The sequence below is a fragment of the Oryza brachyantha genome, chromosome 11, assembly GCF_000231095.2.
Source record: "Oryza brachyantha chromosome 11, ObraRS2, whole genome shotgun sequence".
Classification (NCBI taxonomy): domain Eukaryota; kingdom Viridiplantae; phylum Streptophyta; class Magnoliopsida; order Poales; family Poaceae; genus Oryza; species Oryza brachyantha.
The window spans coordinates 5,919,632-5,940,369 of NC_023173.2; the positions used below are offsets into that span (position 1 = coordinate 5,919,632).

General features: G+C 35.3%; 1 long non-coding RNA gene across 1 annotated transcript; it reads left to right on the top strand.

Moving 5' to 3' along the window:
• The first annotated feature begins 4,577 nt into the window (after nt 1-4,577).
• LOC121055705 lies at nt 4,578-10,985 on the top strand. Its single transcript, XR_005812692.1, has 3 exons — nt 4,578-4,678; nt 6,079-6,142; nt 10,877-10,985. It is a non-coding gene; the product is annotated as an uncharacterized LOC121055705 (long non-coding RNA).
• The last annotated feature ends 9,753 nt before the right edge of the window (nt 10,986-20,738 follow it).

Sequence of the window (20,738 nt, forward strand, 5' to 3'; positions counted from 1 at the left end):
GATTAAGGGAATCACAAGGTCCGCCACCTCTGAAGCTAATGGTGGAGGAGGTAGAGGTGTACCTAAAACTGGTGATGAAGTTTAGCGGGAAGGTAGCAGAGAGACATTGCCAAGGTGTTGCCGAAGGATTGCAACCATGCTGCCTCTCTCCACCCATGTTCTTCCCTACTCCTTCCTTAGCCCTCTCCTTTTGTTATTCACCCCTGGTGTCCTGCACACCCATAGTCACTGACTCTCCTTTAACCTTTACCTTTGTTCCACTGTCACAAAAGTCTCATAGCGTCACGACCTCATGGAACTTGGTTCGACTGGCATCTCCACTAGGCACAGTAGTTGTTGTTGGAAATATGGTCATATTTCGGCATATTTTAATCTAAAATAATAAGACAATAGGCATGACAAACATAGGTAATAATCTAACGATTACGAACAGAACATTTGACAGCATGCTTAATATACGATAAGCACAAGCATCCATATGATCATGAAATAGCAATGAAACCATTGCTATCAGGCATTTGAAAATATTAAACAGAATAGAGGAGAGCGCAATATATCCTGAAAATAGCCCTCCGCTGGTGTTTGAGGCAGTACTGCCTCCGTTGGTGTTGTTGTTCCCATTGATTGGCTGTCGTCACCGTGAGCACCGCTGTCGTCGCCGTGAGCACCACTGCTCCCGCTTCCATTCCCGTCAGTTGACATGGCGCAGTGAGCAGTCGTGCGAATGCACTCCCCAAAAACCTTAGCACCCGTCTACCCGAGCAGGTACTCTGGCGAGAGGAGTTCCGGAGGCCTGCTCGTTCCGAACTCTCGTGCGCGCAAGAGAAACAGAACCGGAGAGACAGATGGGTGGCGCAAGAATTCGAGGAGAAAAAGTTATGGAGAAGAACGCTCTGACCTCGGGAAGAAGGAGGAATATGGAAACCCCCGAAACCGCGTCCCCTGATCTCGCGATTCCGTTACGGAATTACCGCGCAGTCAAATCGCGTAATTACCGCTGCGCAATTACGGGGATTCGAAATTCTTTCCTTCAATTCCCAGCCGTTGCAAAAAGGAAGGGATGGGCGGGCGCCGCGTCCTGGACCGGCTGTCTAGCCGGCGCGCGCGCGTGTGGCGGTCTTCCTACTGTCTCAACCAGTCAACGGAGAGTCTCACTAACCTCTCTATTTAAGTTGAGTTTCTCCACTTTAAATCTCCAAGGTGGTATTATTGTCTCTACTATTCATTGTGGCTAGTGGAATTTTAATCAACTTTTATTGGGCCTAGCCCATTTTGATTAACAGTTGTTAAGTTGAAGGAGAGGAGGATTCCAACAACTTTTTGAAGGACCAGTAAAAAGAAAAGGAAATCAGAATAAAGAATTCACGTTAGGCCCTACTGTCACGTAATAGTAAAACCATTCCTTTTGAATGGGGAGCTGTATTTTTGATTCATAGCAGAGTTCGTAAATCGATTTTTTTGCGATGGTTGAGGGGGTATTTCGGATGTAACCCTTACAAAGACTGAAAGACTATTCAAATCAAGCTTTTTTTTTTTTTACCATGGAGTGATCAGTTGCTAATTTGTGTGCTTCTTCTGTCAAGAAAGGTGCACAAGAAGTGATCAAGGGACCTATATTTCAATGCTAGCATAATCCTATTGATAGACAAGGTGGCTTGTTGATCAACCCTTAGAAATGGGGTACTAATAGCAGCAGCCAAACAGAGGAGGTAGTGCACGCGTGGCGGTGGCAACGTTCCCTTACCTGTGGAGCTTTTCTACCATCCTTGTAATGTATCTTGAGGAGATATCATAATTTTTAATGTACAATTTAATACCTCGAGGTACAATGTATTTTAGTTTACTAAAATATTGAACTAAAATTTTTTAGTACCTCAAATTACTTCTTAAGGATGGTAAACAACATCCTTACCTACGAGGAGCAACGCGCAACACCTCGACATGGTGGATGAGAAGGGCAACGTTGGCCTCATCTCCTTCACTAGGAAAACAAGACGGCACAATAAAAAAGCCCAGAGAAAATAGATACAGATTGGAAGAGAGCATGACATGTAGATCCCATCGCCACCTAATCATCACCTCGATTAAAATTGGGCTGGTTGTTTTGAAGGATAAAAAGAGAACGGTTTGAAAACATCATAGGTGTAAAATGAACTACTATTTGAACAGGCACCAGTGGCCCTGTTTGGCGAGCTTAAAAGAGACTAGGTTTGTCATGTTTGGATTTAGTTTATTTTTTTCAATTTTAGCGCAAATCCAGATTGTTTGGAGAGCCAAAAATTATAAAAGAAGATGTTCTTTAAAAAAAAAAAAAGCCCGCGCAGGCCCTATATATTGACTAGAAAATGTAATATGGCTAAGGCACCTACCAAGCTCTGAGAAATAATGTCGACGAGAGCGCGGTCCATCCGACTCTTATTGCTGCTGATCCAACTGCTCATACTCGTGGTCGTGGTCAGGTCCAAACAAGACCAACCATACGGTGGTGGTGGCGCTCCACTTGTCTATAAGCATCATCACCCCCTATTCCATAATTTCCATCCCCCATATATATATATATATATATATATATATGAAAAATAGATCCTACTATCAGGTGTACCTACTCTCTTCACGTTCATAATGAGAAACACTTTCATAACTGTTTCTGCTCCCACTCAACAGAAAGTGTTAACATTGTTATATATATATATATATTAATTGTATGGTCTTTGAAAGGGTACTAGGAAGTACCATTTTTTTCTATGTAAATTTTGGTACCTGTTGGTACCTTAGTTACTATTAGGTACCAAATTAATTTTAAACTAAAATTTTAGTACCTGTTGTTACCTATTCAAGTACTGTAAAATTGTCCATATATATATACACACATACATAGGCTTATGCTTATGCTTACTTTTTCTATTGTAGTTTATTTTCCAGGCTTGCCTTTTGGATTGCTAGAAAAACGTATATAAAAGGTTTATTGATAATTTTTTCTCGGTTGTAAATATGTCATTTGACTTTTCTCCTAAACACCTTGAAAGATGACCTTGAATTATATTTTTTCCGATGTAATTCATGAACTGTTTCATGCACAATGACGACACCATCCAAGATGTTCCGCCCACGCATGAAATCTATTTGCCCTCCAAGAGATCCACTATAATACTACTTGTGTAACATTTGCAATGATATTCATTGGAAGAACCGTATCCACCTAGCGATTTGTTGGTAATAACCAAAGCAAGTAGCAACAAGATAGATGGTGCATGTACCCCAGTGAAAGAAGTACTCAGTAGGTGGAACAAAGACTGGTCATGCGGCGAACAAATAGAATCCGATCAGCAGCCTCCCATTACAAGGCGACTGGCCGGGAGAACTCCCTGTACTCTTGAATTGCTATGGATATAGAATCCTCCCATCCTAAAAGGGATTATGACTTAAGAAAGCATCACATTCATTGCTAACCAAGAAGCTTGCCATAGAACGAACTGATTGGAAACCGAAGAGAAAGATGTAATTCCAGATGCATACAACTGGAAACTTGCATATGGATCAATTTTGCACATTAGGAGCATTATTGTATTGTGAACCACCTTGAACTGTCTTAAGCATAAGGAGTCTTTGGACTATAGTACTTTATATTATAATGTTAAAACTAGACTCTGTTCTCCCTTTTAGAAATATATTTTGCCAGTGTGGTCTATGAATCATTAGAATAAAATATCAACTCGTATAGTCATAGCATGTGTGAGGTAATTTCCGCCACGGTCAGTGCATCAAAAAAACCTTACTCATAATCACAAATCGGCAATTGTTTATCGTCAAACTTATAGATCAACTCCTTAATCTTACATAATGTTGCATGATACTGAAACCATTTTGCCGATAGTTACAAATGAAGATAAAAAATGAAGGAACGGATCTTTGTCGTCTTACAGAAATGGACTACTAGCTCTGACCAACCGGCCCAACCTTAGAAGAAGTTGGAACGAGGCATGCTGCTCTGAACCAGGCATCAAGGGAGGCCTGACCGCCTGACCCACTCAGCTTCTACTTATAGGATTGGTTGGTTGGCCAGTCCTGTTCAAACTGAACCTGTCATCTCAAACTAAGTTGACACCATATCCCACGGTCTTTCTCCGGTCCATTCTACTGGTAGTATTATATAGCAGAACTAATCTCATCCGTTGATTTAAAAGGGTATTTTGGTACTTTGTTAATTAATTGATTAGTAGTATTTTTAATTTTGTTTTTTGGCAATAAAGATCACAATAAAAATGACGATATTACCCCTTTAAATTTCTACCACACCTAATATCGTTGGTAGTATAATTTAATCATATCTATCCGATAAAATAGATCAACGATGTAGATTAAATTCTACTATCAGTAAAATACACCGTAGTCAGCTCCATATCTAAGACCTCACTTTAAAATCAAATCTAGAGTTAAGTTTTCACATTAAAATTCAATTAATTGTGGTTGGCAAGCTACCAAAGCAAAGCTACAGGAGTATATATATAGACAAGCAAGCACGTTATGATCGTCCTCACTGGCTCTGAGAAGATGTCGACGACGAGTGCGTGGTTTACCCGACTGCCGTCGTTGGTCATGCAGCTAATCATCATGCTCGTCCTCGCGGTCGTCGTCAAGGCGGGCGGTCGTGTATATCAACGATCACGACCACAACCATGTGAGTAATTAAGCCTCTTGAGCCATACATGGTTGGTTCCATAGATTTATCTTATCTCCATCAAATTAATTAACAGACACTGCCTCTGTATATTCAGTAATATAATCCCCTCTGTATATTCAGTTAGATTTATCTTATCTCCTACCTATCCTTCTTTATATGTCGATCCATAGCTATCACAGTGCGCAATTTAAGAAGAAGTTTAAGTAATATATATTAAACGAGTAGCAACAGATTTTATGTGAGAACTTTGTTACTCCGATTAACCAAGGGTTATACGAACAGTTGTTTTACGCTTATATATAGGCGGTAGAATTTTTTTTTATAACATATAGGCGGTAGAATTAATCTAGCATTTATTTTTTCTAATATAATAAATCTTATATATTTATAATAACACATCAACGACTATTAGTAGAATATTTTCCTCCTCTAACAGTTCCTCTGTTCCATAATATAAGATGTGCCATTGATATATATGGTAATAAATCTACACGTATATAAATTATATTTATGGTTCAAATAAAAAACTAGATAAAACCATAAAGTTTTATAATATAAAATAGGTATAGTACATATGATATGGGAATAAAACACATTTATTTAGAAGATCCAATATTTATTACAGCAAATTCATAGCGAGGTGCTCCATTAGATCAAAACGATTCACCGGATCAACCCATCTCGTATTTTTCTCTTTGGTGCAAAGAACCCAACTCTCGTTAGATTTTGCCCAATCCTACAACTGCCTTAGGTTTGTAGGGCCCTTATCTTTTAGCTTCTTGACTTATAAAAACTAAAAGACATATTTGTCAATAAAAAATATTTTACAAATAAAACTTTTATATACATATTATAATTGATCTAATAGTATAGTATAGAATAACTAATAAACTATAATTAAAAAAAGCCTAAATTGAACACAAATAGCCACGAAAAGATAAGACACTGGTCGTTCTTCTCGCAGCCACTGCCATCACGTCAGTTGATTGCGTCAATGACCCTAAAGTATCCCATGGTACTACTAGATAATAAAGATAATAAGCAATAATTCAACACTGAATTTCGACTAAATTTATAATAGTTGTACAAAGTTAATCTAATTTTGATGGGAACCGAGTGGCAGCATCATATTGCGGACTAGCACTACGTCAAATATTTTTCGGCATATATGATCTCGACAATTGTTGCTAGTTCAAATACAAATTTCCATGAAAAGTTCATAACAGTTTTCACTTTAAATTAACGGAATAGGGGATGGAAGAAAACCCAATAAAATATCAAATATTTTTTCTCATTATGTTGTACGGCCTGTCGTCTACCGCAACAGTAGCAAGATGTGCAGTTCGAACTGTGCGATAAAATATGTCTTAATTAATATGTTGGATTCCCGTATGCAGGCTGGTATTTGGACCGCCGTAACTGTCGCTGATCGCCATAAATAAACCATGTCCACTTTATCTGGTACTTTGAAGAACTGTCTCTACCCTTTCCGTTGTAATTTATCCGTTAAGCTATGTATATTATATATATATATATATATATATATGGTACATATCCATTAGTGATATATTTTTTAAAACAGTTTTAAACAATATGGTACAAAAGTTCTTAAAAAATAATATATGAGGTGAGAGATAAATTTTTTTAAAGTTCAAAATCTTAAAAAATATCTATAAGTGCAGTAATGATGTGCTTTCTATGCAGTAATAACATTATGTTGCTATATAATATATGTATTGTTACTGCACAATTACAGTAACGTTGTGATAGAAGTACAGTAATATCGCGTTATACATGCAATAACATATGTGTTACACAGTTACAGTAACGTCGTGACATCACGATAGAAGTACAGTTACATCATGATTGTATAATATTGCTACATTACAACTAATGCATGTGAGAGAGCTAAAAATATTATATTCCCAATCTTTAGAGAGCAATATCTCATATGTTTTATATTATTTTCTAAAACCGTTTTCACCACATTGGTTAAAAAATATTATTAAATAATAGATCCGTCATGACTATATTTTGACGTTGTTACTGCATTTTATACGGCACGTTACTGTAGTTTTGTCTTGGTGTTACTGTACTTTTTAGATAGATGGGAGTTGGCAAAGGTGCGACGTAGAGGAAGGTCAAAGGATGGATTTGACCGGCGTGGGAGGATTTTGACCAGGCTAGTTGAGAGGTTTTAGGCCCTTGGAAAAAGTTGGGAGGTGGGTTTGGGTCATATGAGGGAAGAAGGTATAGAATAGCTTATTCTAAGGGATGCATATATATATATATATATATATGTATATAATGCCTTTTATTCCTTCATTGTGTTTGATGGTTGTTTTGGGGGTCTATTCCAGCTTTGCCTTTGAGCTTATTGGTTAAGCCGTTTAGTGGCTACCTTCAGGGTCAGAATGCTGTCGTCTGTTCCTGTGTTGTTAGAGCAAGTTCGATAGTATAGCTAACTACTAGCTCCAATTCATTTATAACCAATCTAATAGTCAATGCATACAATAGTTAGCTACAAAACATCAATACATGACCCTACATGTCATACACACATTTTGTCTTGGAGCTCGTGTGCAGCTGGCTATAAATTAGTAGCCCATCTCTCTTCTCTCTTCCCTCTTATCTATTTAAAATATGCTTATAGTTGGCTTATAGCCTGCTATTGTACTGTTCTTGCAACCACGTAAACCCGTAGGCCCAGGAGGCTTTGGTCACTGCACTTAGGGCGTTCATCCATCCCAAGTTAACTTATCCCTCTCGTTTTTCGTGCATACAATTCCCGAAATGCTAAACGGTGTATGTTTTTTTAAAAAAATTTTATAGAAAAGTTGTTTTTAAAAATCAGATTAATCTATTTTATTTTTTAAATGATTAATAATTAATTAATCATGTACTAATATATTACTATATTTTCCGTGTCAGGGTAAGTTAGCTTACTCACACTCAAACGAACCTGGCCTTACTACTCCGTATAAAAGAAGGGCTCTGACGTTTTATATATCTAAAAAAATTATTCCGCTTCGAATTGAGTTTTCTCGCTGATACTCGGAGTCCGATGGTAGTCGTACGTACTCGTGTCATCGCTTCCTTCATCGCAAATTGAGTTCTCTCGCTGCAAGGGTAACCATGCATAAATTAGTCAATAGATTGATCCATTTCGAAATGAAATTGATTTTATCGCCGGTAGTCCAAATTTAAATCTCTTGAAAATTGGTTTTAATATATTAGCAATCATGATTTGCAACCTAAATAAAAGTTTTATACCTTTCTAAATACTACTAGCATATTATCCATGCGTTATAATGAGATCTTATTAAAAAAATATTATTAGCATGTGATTTAAGTAAATTTAATAAAAGTTGTTTAGTATATAAAAAATAAGAGGGAGTTGGTGGTAGGGTAGGTGACAGATTCATCTCCACCCACCATCAGCACTACTCTTTTTTATAGGAATAGTACATATGTCTATGAGCGGTGGTTTCACCTGATTTGGATTAACGATTCATTAGTAGAAACGCTTAAATTAGTGCCGCTGACTTGGTTAGGAACCGATGCAGCGGTTTGTTTTTCCTTACCTTAGTTTGATGGATGCATAATATCATTTTCTTTCAAAACTAAAAGTTGCAGGAAATTAGTGCTATGATTTTCCACTTTTTATTATACAGACTATGAATTATGTATAAAACAATAATCACTCTAGGTAGATTAATATGGGTAGTGGACAATTTAAACCTCTGTTTTTTTGTTGATTTTAAATGTTCTAAATAGATATAGAATGTTATGTATAGAGTTTTATTATGCTGTTTTGCTCCATAAGTGTGGAGGGTTCAAATATGTGAGAAATGTTGATCCAAGTTTTTGCCAGAGTTAAGTCAAGTACAGGATGAATTTGTGTGATTGATATGTGGTGACTGAAATGTTATGCTATCCCTATTCTCTAATGTATATTTATTTAGTTGATCATCCATATTTCTAAACCTCATCCCATGCAAATATCCAAATTAAATTTATTCTTGTTTCTAGTTGAGAATTGAGTTCACCATGTTGTTTTTAAGTTTTATTATCCTGCTCTTCTCCGATTAACTCGTTCAAGTACCATGTATAGCCATGGACTATTTCACCTGATTCTTTATGTATGATCCTTGTCTGCACGGATAGAGCTAAAAGGACGTCTATAGTTGACATAGAGAGGAACTACTATTTCAATAAATATGGTGTCCATTCATGTCTGCACGGGATAGTAATTATCGTTAAATTGAATTTGTAGTTTGTTTTGAATGGAAGATTCTTGTTGATATATATTTCCAGCCATTCGGTTTATGTTTTTAGTTTCATATTAATTAACTGCTGAATATTTTTATACTCAATCTTGTCTTTTATTGTTTTTAAGAATGAACACTAGCATGTATGGCGGGAAAGAGCACCATTTTACCTCGACACTTACACAGATCCCTAACATAACATAGTTTTCTTATAATATAATAATTTATTTTATGATTAGATTATCGTGGCTATTTGAGTTAATTCTTGGAAGCTGTTTCCTAAATACAAAAGAAAACATGGTCCTAATTGGATACAAGATAAAACCTCCTAAAGATAATGGAATATATTAAAATTGGCCTAATTAATAGATAAAATTAAACTGTCATGTCATGATCTTTACGATTTCTTTTTAAACTCGGACACTTCTGGATAATCTTTCCATCGGTTGATTGTGTTCTTTCCTTAATCGAACCCAATAAAAAATCTTACTAAATTTTAGTGTTAACACATGGTTATTTGAGTTAATTATTGGAAATTGTTCATGATATCACGCTTATAGGATACATGCTATCAGGTAAGTACGTATATGAACTTTCGATCATGCATGTTGCTATTTTAGTTTTTTTAAAAGGTGATTTTAATTGGTGTGCTTTCAATATGTAGGATGTTACAACAAGCTTGTGTTACATGGTAGTTACCATTACTTCATTGTGACAGTTTACCCAACTATTTATTGGGTTCTCGGGTTACATAACTCTAATCTTACGAGACTAGTATATTTGAAATGTATCCTAACATATACGGATAAGGTTTTTGCTTAAAACAAACTTAATTTCAGTAATTAAGTTTCATTGTTATTTACCTATTAGTGTCATCTAAATTAGGAAATGTGCATAATTATAGTATAAAATAAGAAGACGAAGAATATATGACAGAGGGAGTCATGGAGACAAGGGCATACTTATCAGTGATGTAGCCATCCAAACTACAACTCTCACTGACTTTTGAGTCAAGATAATGGATCGAGTTGCTTGGATGTATACAAACAAAGTCACCGGTCGTTAAGTTTGAATATTCTAGAACTAGCATATTCCACACATATCCTTACATATATTCATAAGGATTTTTCTTAAAACAAACATATATAATTTCGGTAAGTTTTATTGTTATTTACCTACTAGTGGCATCTAAATTAGCAAAATGTGCATAACTAGAGTACGAAACAAGAAAACCAAGGATATATGAGAGGACTGGAACTTCGATGCACACAGAAGGGGACTTCCATGTCAAGACTACAACTCTCAAAGAATTCCTGTATGCAGACAAAGTCACCGGTCGTTACGTTTGAATTGGTCCTTTGAAGCGTGCCTTTTTTTTTTTATGATCACACGTGCTATGTGGAATGGAGTATATATTCTACTCCCTCATATTTTTTTTTCATTTAAATATGGAGGGAGTACGTAAACGATGGCATTACTTTGGACTGTTGCAGACTTTGGACGATGTTGTCTTGTCCTACTATCTAATTAACGGTCTCGGCATGTGCATGTCTTGTTGGCATTACTATCTAATTTTCACGATGTCGACTAAAACGAAAGCAGACAGCGGCCGTTAATAGACAATATGTAGCTCTTTCCCCACGGCCGCTTCAAAAAAATGTTTTTTTGACTAAAAATTAAAAAATAATTCCAGATATATATGAAGATGTGAAGGTGAGAAATAAATTTATTTTTATAGAGCTGGTCTAAAGAGGGTTGCCAATAAAAATGGGAATATTTTTGTAGTCGAGTATTTTAAAGTGGTTAGCAATGAAATCCGATTCATAGGCAGGGTTTAATTAACCGAGTACCCCAGGTGTATTTTTGTAACCAGGGTTCATCAACTTTTTAACAGAAAGACTAAAGAACAATATTCTGTTTGTAGGGAGAATTTACGTGTTCTTCGATCTACTACGAGTAAGTTTGGAGGCGGAGAATTGAGGGAGACGGTAAAGCCGTGGACGGAGGCAGGGGCGCCAGCGGAGCTTGGGTCAGAGGGAGCGGCCAGTGTCAAAAACAAATAAAGACATATTATTACACATATTCTACAATAAATGGAGTTGCAACAAATAAAGCATTAAGGTCTTAACCCGATAAAAAAACCAACATTTTATTATAATTAGCCGATCCTTTTGCAGAATATCCTCATTGAAAAGTTGATCATCTATAAAGTGACATTTTCTCGATGAATGAGATGTTGTAATAACTAGTACTCCCTCCATCCCACGATATAAAGCATAACTATTTTTTTTATCTATCACATAATATAAGACGTTCATGCAAGCATATATTAACTAACATATATCTTTTATCTAAATTTGAATTTTTTAAATACTTCACCATCAAAATGTCCAACCACGTTACATGCATACATACACCTAGATACACCTAGGTAATCTTAACGAGAAAATGGTTAGCACTCTTTATTCATTTTAGTGTCAATGATAGTTGCGTCTTATATGATGGGATGGATGGAGTATCTATAGAGTGGCTTATTGGGGTCTAAATGGACTCATAGGTCTCAAACACGGCTTGATCGAGTTGGTATAAATTGTCTAGTGTGAAACCCACTAATTTACAGATCGCAGTGTCTCCCATCGTAGTGAACGGTGAGAACATGTCGACCAGAGCTTGGTTTGTCCGACTTTTATTGCCGGTTATCAAATTGATCATCCTGCTTGTATTAGTGGTCGACAACATGGATTCTTATGCCGGAGCTCAACGTCAGAACGAACCTGATTTTCCATGTAAGTAAGCTTCTCTTCAGCTACAGTTCCCTTGTCCATACGCAGTATATGTATATAGGAAGCAGATGGTTAGTTCATCAATCCCATAATTGAAATGATTTTCCTATTTAACTTTATCCTAAAATATTATAGATTTTTTTATCCCAAACAGTACTTTATTTAATTAGTTCTAGCAGTTGACGAAATTTGTTCTAAAACATGATACCTTCAATAATATATTGTTCTGTCAATGAACCATAAACTTCCAACTGATGCATGCGGGAGGACGGGATGGGGATTGTGTGGTCGTGAAACCACGGGCTGAGGCTTTCGGCCAGCCAATGCGGCTGTAGGTGTGGCCCTGAGCCAGGGCTTCGTGTCTTATGCAGGTAACACCTCTCTTCGTAGGTAGCTCGTTTTTGGCCAGCTACAGCCACGTTCCTACATGGCGAGCCAGAGCCGTGAGCCACGTAGGAGCACTGTATATGTCCTTACGGCAGGTTATACGAACAAACTAGAGATTCGTTTGAAAAATTGATGACAATCGAGCAGTTGTTTTACGGCTCTATATAGGGAGTAGAATTAATCTTGCATTTAGTTTAATTTTCTAATCCAATAAACTATATCTATTTACACTAACACATCAAACTACTCACAATAGAATATTTTTCCTTAGTGACATTAGATCGTCCACAATTATCTTTTGATATCATTCTACTCCTAATAATATTAAACGAGTAGCAACTGATTTTATGTGAAAACATTGTTACTCAACCAAGGGTTATACGAACAGTTGTCTTAAGCCTCTATAGAGGCAGTAGAATTAATCTAGCATTTACTTTTTCTAATCTAATAAACCTTACTTATTTATACTAACACATCAATGGAAGTATAATATTTTTTAGTGATATTAGAGTGCTCTAAATTATCTTTTGATATTATTATACCACTAGTAGGACAAAGGACCGTTGCCGAGTCCCACTCGCCAAGAAACATCATGGAAGAAACGAGGAGGAAAATATTGCCAAACATTTAGAAGAATCAAGATCTAGCATTAATGGTTATAGCAGTAAAATTTATTTGATTTTATTAATCTACACATGTATAGATTGTATATATGGGTTAAATAAAAAAAACCAGATAAAACTATAAAGTTTTATAATATTAAATAGGTATATATAGTACATATTATATGAGAATAAAACACATTTATTTAGAAGATCAAATAGCAAATCAAAGCGACGTGGTCCATTAGATCAAAACGATTCTCACCGGATCAACGCATCTCGTATTTTTCTCTTTGGCGCAAAGAACCCAACTCTCGTTAGATTTTGACCAATCCTACAACTGCCTAGGTTTCTAGGGCCCTTAACTTTTAGCTTTTTCTCTAAAAAACCTAAAAGATATATTTCCAAATAAAAAATATTTTATATATAATACTTTTATATACATATTATTAATGATCGCTACAATAAAACAACTAAAATTAACTCCTAATTTAAAATTAAAAATCTGAATTTCAGTTTATAAGCACAAATAGCCCGGAAAAGATAGGACTGGTCGTTTTTCTCCATGCCACTGCTATCACGTCAGTTGATTGCTCAAAATGACCCTACAGTGTCCCATTGCACTAATAGATAAGATAATAAGTAATAATTCAGCACTGAATTTCGAAACTAAATTTAAAATAGTTGTACAAAGTTAATCTAATTTTGATGGAAACCGGGTGACGCGCGTCATATTGCAGGGCTAGTACCACATCAAATATTTTTTAGCATAGATAAAAAAACTGCATGACAGTTACGGCCTGTCTTCTACCGCAACAGTAGCCAGATGTGCAGTTTGAACTGTGCGTTAAAATATGTCTTAGTTACTTTTATGGAATTGGATTCTCGTATGCAGGCCATTATTTGGGATCCCGTAACTGTCGGCTATCGCCATAAATAAACCATTTCCACTTTATCTGGTACTTGAAGAACTGTCTCTACCCTTGCCCATACATACATACATACATACATAGTTTAGCTACAAGTCTTTAACTCATATGCTGTTTCGTGAGTCAGGGTCAAGAATATATTAAATCATTTCTAAATTTTGATTTTATATGGCTTAATAAATTACTTATATCAAAATCTTATAGCACGCTAAATTTTTTTCATTTTTGAAAATTTTTAAGTATTTGTTTAAGAATTTTTAAAAGTATCATTAAAAAAATCTCAAACGAATACTTAAAAGTGTCCAAAAATAAAAAAAATTGTGTGATATAAGATTTTGATATGAAGAATGTATTGAGCCATATAAATCAAAATTTTGAGGTGATTTTATATGTTTTTTGACACAGCGACTCACGAAACAGCCCGTAAATTATGACTCATTTTAGCAAGACTATATATATGCGGTGTGTGTGTATATGTATATAATGCCTTTTTTTTCTGTTTTGACTTGCTGAGGACAGGAACTTCCAAGAATATCGGAATAAACAAGAACAACCTCTAAAGGGCAGTAAATCAAAACATCGATGGGAGGACCGTGTATTATATTTTTGCGTATATGTAAAACTGCGAACATGTACCCGGATTTATAGATATTGTAATAGTTTCACTACATCATGGACGATAATTTAGACAAACTATTTAGCCTCAAATGGAAAATCTTTCTGATTTTGGGTATGCTCAAAAGTAGAGTACAGTACTAACTCATCTCTGATCCACATTAGTAATAAGAACTCATCTTATAAATATTAATATAAAGGGAGAGTTAGCTATGGTGTGTTAACCAATAAACAAAATATTTTTTTGTTGCCTTGTTTTTCATTTTATTTATTCTCATAAAACAAAATTCCTTTAATAAATAGGAAGAATTAACTATAATCCATTGTCGTATATAGCAACGGTATTCTGTTTTCTCCCCTCCCTTTCTTTTCTTCAGTGTGTTTGCGGGTTGTTTTGGGGGTCAATTCCAGCTTTGCTTTTGAGCTTATTGATTAAACCGTTCAGGCGCTCGCTTTTACGGATAACTTATCCAGTACAGAAAACACAGTAATAGATTAGTACATGATTAATTAATTATTAATTAAAAAAATAAATTATTAATATGGTATTTTAGAGCAACTTCTCTATTGAAAATTTTCGTAAAAAACACACCATTTAACCTTCCGGGAAACGTGCACGTAAAAAACACGGGAATATGATTACGTACAAGAGACAACCGAACGCAACCTTAATTTTTTTGCCATACCTAGGATTGTAAAATATGAAAGGGCATATTTCAAAGATTAACAGAAGTTTTAAAGAACAAAGGTAGCTTGAGAGTATATATTTAAATTTTGGATGAGACGAAAGGACCTAAATGCAAGGTTTACATGTTTAAGGATCAAAATGTAAGATTTTGGAGCCTGCAAAGAGTACGCGTGAATGATTTCGTAACTTGTTTGAAATGCATTTTGCGATCTTATCAGTATATAATGTACATTTTTTAATAGGTGGATATTTTTTAGAATCAGCAAAGTTTTCCTATATTTCTTTAAAATATTTAATTGATATAGGTGTACAAAGTGCAGAAAATTTTACTCTGATATTGATATAGGCATTCCTAAACCAAAACTATCAAGCAATTTCTATACTTATCATATCATATAGATATAATGAGTAAAAACTATGTATTCAATCGATGGTGTCTTCAAGTAATTCTCATCAAATCATCTCTCTTCTCTCCTTTTATTCACATATCATCTTATTGTGTGGAGGTGGTTTTTTTTTCATGAGAAATGATTTCTTCATCTTTTTTCCTCTCTACTCATTAACTGTCTTGCCACATAAGATTTTTATTTATGTGGCAATATATTTATTGCTATGCAAACTAGATGACATATATGGAGGGTTGGGATGGCGTCATCTCAGCCAAGTTGGCACAATATCCAAGGCCTCACATTAAAATCAAATCTAGTGTTAAGTTATCTTATAAAAATTCAGTTAATTGTGGTTGACAAGCTACCAGATCAAGCTATAAGAGTCTAGGAAGATGCGTTATGATCCTCCTCACTGGCTCTAGGAAGATGCCGACGACAAGTGCGTGGTTTGCCCGACTGCCGTCGTTGGTCGTGCAACTCATCATCATTCTCGTCGTCAAGGACGTTAATGTATATCCTCATCCATGTGAGTAATTAAGCCTCTTGAGCCATACTCTCTCGGTTGCAAAACAGATCAATTTTTTTAGTTTTTAGATATAATATTTGACTCTTCGTCTTATTTAAAAAATTTTGATAATTAATATTTTTGTTTTTATTAGATGATAAAATATAAATAATACTTTATGTGTGACTATTTTTTTAAAATTTCTTAATTTTTTAAATAAAACGGATAATCAAAACAGTTGACACGAAAACCGAAAGGTTACCTTTTTAAGTGACAGAGGGAGCACATGGTTCGATAGGTTTATCTTATCTCCATCAAAATAATTAACAGACACTGGCTCTGTATATTCAGTAAGATGATCCCCTTCTGTATCTTGAATCCTACCTATCCTTCTATGTCCTTAGCTATCACAGTGCGCAATTTCTCCAGATATACAGAAAAAAGAAGTTTAAATAATATTAAACGAGTAGCAACTGATTTTATGTGAGAGCTTTGTTACTCCGATTAACCAAGGGTTGTACGAACAGTTGTTTTACGCCTCTATATAGCAGTAGAATTAATCTATCATTTAGTTTTTCTAATGTAATAAACCTTATCAATTTATACTAACTAACACATCTGTAGAATATTTTCTGGTGCTATTAGATTGCTCTAAATTATCTTTGATGTTATTATTATACTATCAGTAGTATATTTAGTACAACGGACCGTTGCCAGCCAAGTCCCACTTGCCAAGAAACATCATGGAAGAAACGTAAAGGAAAATATTGCCCAAAATTTAGAAGAATTAAGATCTAGCGTTAGTTATAGCAGCAAGATTTATTTAATTTGGTTTTCTCTATGACAGTTTCTCTTTTCCATAATATAAGACGCTTTCCTAAATTGGTATATATGGTAATAAATCTACACATATATAAATTATATGTATGGGTTAAATAAAAAAACTAGATAAAACCATAAAGTTTTATAGTACTACGTTCGTTTCATATTGTAAGATTTTTTAGCCTTGCCTAAATTTATCAATTGATGAATATATATAACTTATATATATGTTTAGATTCATTATCATCCATATGAATCTAAACAATCCTAGAAAGTCTTACATCGTGAAACTGAGGGAGTATGAAATAGGTATAGTACATATTATATGGGAATAAAACACATATATTTAGAAGATCCAATATTTATTACAGCAAATTCATAGCGACGTGCTCCATTAGATCAAAACGATTCACCAGATCAACCAATCTCGTATTTTTCTCTTTGGTGCACCTCTCGTTAGATTTTGCCCAATCATACAATTGCCTAGGTTTGTAGGGCCCTTATCTTTTAGCGTTTCAACTAAAAAAAGACTATAAGACATATTTACAAATAAAAAATATTTTACGATAAAACTTTTATATTCATGTATTAATGATCTAATAGTAAAGAATAAAAAATAAACTATAATCCTAAAATCAACTCCCGACATAAAATTCAAAATCAAAATTTAAGTTTATAAGCGTCACGAAAAGACAAGACTGGTTGTTTTTCTCCCAGCCACTGCCATCACGTCAGTTGATTGCGTCAACGACCCTACAGTGTCCCATGTTACTCCACAGTAATTTTATTTTTCGTTTTTTCTGTGTGCAACGTTTGACCATTCGTCTTATTTAAAAAATTTGTTAAAAAACTTAAAAAAATTAGTCACGTATAAAGTACTATTTATATTTTATCATCTAGTAAGAATAAAAATATTGATCGCAAAAAATTTTAAATAAGACGAAGAATCCAAACATTATATAAAAAACTGAAAAACGATCTTATTACGGGACGGGGTAGTAGATAATAAAGATAATAAGTAATAATTCAACACTGAATTTCGGAACTAAATTTAAAATAGTTGTACAAAGTTAATCTAATTTTGATGGGAACCGAGTGGCAGCATTATATTGCAGGATATATATATGATCTCACTTTAAATTAACGGAATAGGGGATGGGAAGAAAACCCAATAAAATATCAAATATTTTTTTCTCATTATGTTATACGGCTTGTCGTCTACCGCAACAGTAGCAAAATGTGCAGTTCGAACTGTAAAATAAAAATGTCTTAATGACTCTTATGGTATTGGATGATTCTCGTATGCAGGCCAGTATTTGGAACCCAGTAGCTGTCGCCGATCGCCATAAATAAACCATTTCCACTTTATCTGGTACTTGAAGAACGGTCTCTACTCTCGCCGTATAATTTATCCGTTAAGCTCTTGACAGACAGACAGACAGACAGACATATGTGTGTATATATATGTTTGTATACAATATATAACAAATATATATGTGTGTATACATGTGTATATAATGCCTTTTTTTTTTCGTTTTGACATGCTGAGGACAGGAACTTGGAAGAATATCGGAGTAAACAAGAACAGCCTCTAAAAGGCAGTAAATCAAAAAATGGATGGGAGGAGCGTGTATTATATTTTCGTGTATATGTAAAACTGCAAATATGTAGCTGGATTTATAGATATTGTAATAGTTTCACTGCATCTTGGACGATAATTTAGACAAACTATTTAGCATCAAAATGAAAAATATTTCTTATTTTGGGTATGCTTAAAGGTAGAGTACAATACTAACTCTTCTCTAATCCACATTAGCAATAAGAACTCATCTTATAAATATTAATATAATTAAAGGGAGTGTTAGCTATGGTGTGTTAACCAATCAGCAAAATATTTTTTTGCTGCCTTGCTTTTCATTTTATTTATTCTCATAAAGTGAAATTCCTGTGTTTATTTTTTCTGTTTTCTCCCCTCCCTTTCTTTACTTCAGTGTGTTTGCGGGTTGTTTTGGGGGGGTCTATTCCAGCTTTGCTTTTGAGCTTATTGATTAAGCAGTTCAGCGCTCGCTTTAGGGTCAGAATGCTGTGGTATATTCGTGTGTTGTTATGCAACCTTGTAAACCAGTAGCCCCGGGAGGCTTTGGTCATTGTGCTTTCTGTAAAAGCAGAGCTCTGACCTTTTATTTAAAAAATATTCCACTTCAAATTGTTGGCAATAGGGAAGTAGGCACGTGCAATAATTTTTATCATCAGGCGATCAAAATACATGAGATAATTGCCATCATGAGACGACCAAAAGATTTTTGCACACGTGACCAGCTGCCAAAACAATCGTCCTTTTCACATACTGACGAGATCGACCAGCCCACGCAATCGCATCGTATAGACCTAAAGCGTCCTACAGGATAAACCGCAGTTAAGCATTCTACATGTCCATATCCATCGGGAAGCACTTAAGTCTCCGTTATCCGTATAAGCTTTTTTATCATCTTTTGAAAAAGTATATTTAGGTATCAAAACTTTTAGTGTAAAATTTTTACTATATCAGATATTATAGGTACTTTTGTGTGGATGATGAAGACGAAGACAATGTCGAGATGGCGACCGATATCAGACCTTGGCAGTAGGCCAGACGTCCGATCATTCGTTTCACTCTGTCACCGAAGATACACCTCCGTTCTCTCCGGCCATGTTTGGTTGCAGCTGGCTCCTTCTTTTGGTCATATTTCGTCCTCGCTGGTCTGATAACCAGCCAGGATTTCACCTCCACAACATCCTCATGGTTGCCATCGTCTAATCGCTACAGTTGACGATATTCTCTATAGATGCATGGTCCCACCTCCTATTTGGTCTTTCTCTTGACAACTTGATTTTATGTCGAAACCATTTAGTCTAATAGTACGGAGTACATCTTATGAAAATTGCATGATAAGGAAGCCTTCCTGATCTTGCCAATCATAGATCAACTCAAAAACGCCAACTGATAACACACGGACACACAATATTTGTTAAGGATATTCAGCTAATTAAAGCCTAATTCTAAGAGTTCTAATTTATGGGTGCTCCCTAATCAACGTAGCAACTAGCTGAGACGGATATATAGGCTCGCCAACAACCTTCCCCTACATATACGTAATACTCCGTGCTATAATTAGGTAATTTTCAGACAAATAACTAGATGACTCGCATCAAAATTCTACTTTTCGATCATTAATTTTGTGGGATACCTATACAAGGAGTATCCATAGACTATGTGAATACATATAGTTATAGGGGTACCAAATAGGAATAAGATTATATATGTATGGTATCAACTGGAGTACAGTAACTATCGGATTGTATGCCATACGTACCAGATCTGTAAACCCTGAACTTAGATATGTTTTAGTCTTATTAGATTATGACTCTACCATATCTGTAAACCTAATCCCCGACTATATAAGGGGTGTATGGGGCACCCCACATAGGACACGATCAAACACATCCAATACAATTGCCAAACAAGATTAGTATATTATCTCGCTTAGCCGAGAGCTTGAACCTGGGTAAATCGACTTCTTTTTCATCCTAACCAATGACCACACTATAAATTTATTGCCGACATTAATTGTGGAGACACCCTGTTTAAGCTTGGTATCCCGAATCCACCCACGATCGTGCAGGATTTCGATCATGCACAGATTGATAAACGGATATAGTACCAGCATATTTTACATGAAATAACATACAAAAGACAACTACAACAACTTCAGCTTTTAAGGGCCAACCGGCCAAACTCACATAATAGACTAACCTACGAGCAAAAAAACAAGCGCAAAACCCAACTAAACACCACATGCATGCCTGAGCAGGCCGACCTAAAAAAACTCCTCGCCACAAAAAAAACTCTTCGCTTTCTGGCGCTTCTTCGACGAAGAACTACTCCTCTGAACCACATTATATGCAAGAGGTAAGTACTAACGTACCCAGCAAACCACGATCCAAGAGTATAGGTAGAATACATGCAAGTAGTACAAGGATATAGGGTTCATCAAGATGGGTTGATAACAAGCCTATTATAAGTAGT